The following is a 4,037-nucleotide window of genomic DNA, read 5'->3' as shown; positions in this document are numbered from 1 at the left end:
TAAGTAGAAATAATTTTTCAGGCAAAAACTTGATGTTCTAAGTTCAATAATAATCTGTTTCTATAGTATGCAAAATTCTGGTATGAAGAGAATTTTTACTGACATAGTAACTTTTTTCATATATTTTATGATTAAAAAAAAAATAGCCAGGCGTGGTGGCTCACACCTATAATTCTAGCATTTTGAGAGGCCAAGGCATGTGGATTGCTTGAGCTCAGGGTTTAAGACCAGCCTGGGCAACATAGTGAGGCCCCATCTCTATTAAAAAAAAAAAAACAAACAAACTCAGCAAACCACCATGGCATGTGTATACCTATGTAACAAACCTGCATGTTCTGCACATGTACCCAAGAACTTAAAGTATAATAAAAATAAAAATAAAAAATTTAAAAACTCGTAGGATATCCAATAATCAACAGTTCTCTGGTTTCAAATTTCTGCCAGAAAAATACTCTATAAATCAACTTATCTAAAGCAAAAGTCATTATTCATAATAGCTGCCACCAATTGCTAACTACTATGTTGCCGATAACAGCATATAGCAAGTCAGTCAACTCAGTTACTGGGAGTATTTTCAGCTGTTAATGTTGGTGTGTGTGCAGCATAGGGCTGGGACTGTGGGTACAGGAGTTATACTTCCCAAGTTCAAATCTTTGTTCACTGTTTACTAACTGTCTAAACTTGGGCAATTGACTAAGCCACAGTTTCTTCATCTTTAAAATGGAGTTAGCATATTCCTCCTAGAGTTATTGTAAGGATTAAACAGACTTATAGACCTAAGGTGATTATCGCAACGCTGAAGAAACCTTTTAAATTTCTCTTATTATGTTTGTCAAACTGTGTAGATCATGCTTGGAGAATGAAGTTTTTAAGTTAGTTGAAAATCTTTTCAGAAAATTAAATACCTTTGCTATTAAGAAGTCAAATCAATGTTAGTGATATTCTTCTAAAGAAAATAAGGTTTTTCTCCCAAAAATAACCCAGTTACACCAGTAAATCTTCCCAGTTCTGAAAATCTGAAGCAATTGATAGATACTCCATTAAATGTAGAAACATTGTCTACTCAAAATATTTGTAATATTGTGCAGTGACAAACATTTCCCACATCTATATAGGGTTAACCATAGTTTTCAGCAAAGCAACAAGTGCTTTACTGATTTTCTTTGTCTTTTTCAGTTTATAGATAACTCCAAATTCATGAAACCATACTGTACCAAATGAGCAAATAATAAACAGCAACAGCCTCACCAAGCCACACCAACGCAGGGCCCCTATCTCCTGTCCTTTTTGCCAGCTTTCCTCTTTCCAGAGAGTAAGTGCTTGGGCTTCATATCAAACACATGTCTATCCGCCTCCCCTTTCTTCCCTAACCGATTCATCTTCTTCTGAGCATTCTTCATCATAATCTTGGCTTTCTTCACCATCTTGACATCCCAAAGACCAGAAACGTCACGTGGAGTTTGAGGGCAACTCCGACTCCAGGCCACAGAGGAGTGGGGAGCAGAGTCTTCCCCTTTCTTTTCCTAGTGATGCTCCGGGATCGTCTTGCCTGGACTGAGTAGTGGGCGTCGCCTTTATTGTCCATGTCAACACCAAGACTACGCGACTCATTCTCCAAAACTGTTCTCTGAAACTTCTTAGCAGTTCAAGGGTCCCTGTGTATTCTTTTCTTTGGACTCCAGAATTTTCAACTTCTTTTTCTCTCTAATCTGCTTTGCCTGCTGTCAGATTTCCAGCATCTCCTCACCTTCACTCTGAGTCACTGTCATACTCTCCGGCAGCTGTTCTCAGCTCTTCTCCTTTTTCTAATTCTTCCAATTTCTTCATGACGGCTGGATCAATATAATCAGCTATATTATGGCCTTCCCAGATTTCTGGTATCTTATCATGTTTTTCAGATTGATTCATTAAATCCCAGTACTTCTGAAGATCCAAAATATAATCATCTCCCATTTCCAGCTCAAGATCTCGTTCCCTCTTCTTCTTGGGATCCTCCATTTCCATCCTCTTCCTGCGTGTCACCACCCCTTCAGGGATCAAAGGGGGCCTCTCCTTATCGTCCCTCCTGGTTGGGACAGCCAGGTGCAGTCTATTCAGCGCCTCATTCACTTTATTTCCCTTCATTTTGGTTTCCACTTGATGAGCCAAAAGCCTATCGCAAGCCTTTGTTTTAACTTTAATAACACCTTCTTCAGTCAGGGTGCTGGTCTTTATTACAGGGAATCCTTCAGCCTGCAAATCTGTAAATATTTTCTGATCATCTTCAGAAAGTTCAGCTATTCTCTTCACATCACACTTGTTGGCTACAACTATAAGAGGCTTGTTGATGAAGAGAGGTCTGATGTTCTGGAAGAGTTCCAGCTGCTCCCTCAGCCCGTGCCCACACTGCTCAGACAAATCCATCACGTACGGGACTGCAGCACGGAGATGGGCCAGGGCGGTGATGGCCTGCATCACGATGGTGTTCCTGTACTCCAGAGGGTGGTCCAGGATCCCAGGAGCATCTACAGCCTGCCAACATAGATTCTTAGAATCCATGTGCCCAACAGAGGCTTGGTTGTGAACGCATAGGGCCGGACATCCACATCTGCTCTCGTCACCTTATTGATGAAGCTGGACTTCCCAACATTTGGGTACCCACACAAAAGCGGAGTCCTGGTATTTGGAACAGTGGTTGGCAAATGGGATAAATGCTGACACACTTGCTCTAAATACGCCAAACTCTGCTTCTGCCTCTTGATCATAGTGCACATCCGCCCGGGGGGCCGCATGCTTCAGATGCTTGCAGCAGTAGAGGGAGTCGCCCTACTTCATCAGAAGGTAATCTTTAGCAACATTGTCCACTAAATTTTTGGCAACTTTTATTTGCCCCAGAGCCAAATTGTAGTGATCTTGTTGTAGAGAATATTCATCAAATCAGCATAGAACGGATGAATGTCATCCAACTTAGGGAAATCTGTTAGAATTTGTGAAAGTCTATCATGGTAATTCTGTTGAGTAAATTTGACTTTTCTCATGTAAAAATGTCCAATGTGATGAATTTGGTAATGTTGATGAATAACAGCTGGAGTCTTCCGTTGAGTCTTTGACAATTTCAAGTCAATAAAGTCCTTGGCAGACGGCACCACTGTAATTTTCTTGAAGTTGTAGTGTGCCATGCCGGCTGCCGTGTGCACGCAGGGACTGGATGCTCCTGCCACTTCCCTTGTTAGCTGTATTCCTAGGAATTTTATTCTCTTTGTCATAATTGTGAAGAGGAGTTCATTCATAATTTGGCTCTCTGCTTGTCTATTGGTGGTATATAGGAATGCTTGTGAGTTTTGCACATTGATTTTGTATCCTGAGACTTTGCTGAAGTTGCTTAGCAGCTTAAGAAGCTTTGGAGCTGAGATGAAGGGGTTTTCTAGATGTAGGATCATGTCCTCTGCAAACAAAGATAATTTGACTTCCTCTAAGAAAATAGAAAATAATCAAATAGACACAATAAAAAATGATAAAGGGGATATCACCACTGACCCCACAGAAATACAAACAACCATCAGAGAATCCTATAAACACATCTATGCAAATAACTAGAAAATCTAGAAGAAATGGATAAATTCCTGGACACATACACCCTCCAAAGATTGAAACAGGAAGGGGCTGAATCCCTGAATAGAACAACAACAAGTTCTGAAATTGAGGCAATAATAAATAGCCTACCAACCAAAAAAAGCCCAGGACCAGATGGATTCACAGCTGAATTCTACCAGAAATACAAAGAGGAGCTGATATCCTTTCTTCTGAAACTATTCCAAATAATTGAAAAGGAGAGACTCTTCCCTAATTCATTCTATAAGGCCAGCATCATCCTGATACCAAAACCTGGTGGAAATAAAACAAAAAAAGAAAACCTCAGGCCAATATCCCTGATGAAAATTGATGCAAAAATTATCACTAAAATACTGGCAAACCAATTACAGCAGCACATCAAAACGCTTATCCACCATGATCAAGTTGGCTTCATCCCTGGCATACAAGGCTGGTCCAACATATGC

The 4,037-nt window shown here is 40.4% G+C and overlaps 1 pseudogene across 1 annotated transcript; it reads right to left on the bottom strand.

Annotated features, from left to right (window-relative positions):
• Positions 1–948: 948 nt before the first annotated feature.
• On the bottom strand, positions 949–3,173 carry LOC116562938 (annotated as a pseudogene). The gene has a single exon (XR_004274141.1). The product of XR_004274141.1 is annotated as a nucleolar GTP-binding protein 1 pseudogene (transcript).
• Positions 3,174–4,037: the final 864 nt, after the last annotated feature.

Source organism: Sapajus apella, unplaced genomic scaffold (assembly GCF_009761245.1).
Source record: "Sapajus apella isolate SASKATOON/1434 unplaced genomic scaffold, GSC_monkey_1.0 scaffold33, whole genome shotgun sequence".
In the NCBI taxonomy this organism is placed as follows: domain Eukaryota; kingdom Metazoa; phylum Chordata; class Mammalia; order Primates; family Cebidae; genus Sapajus; species Sapajus apella.
The sequence above is the reverse complement of the archived record's forward strand: the minus strand, read 5'-3'. Positions and strand labels throughout refer to the sequence as shown.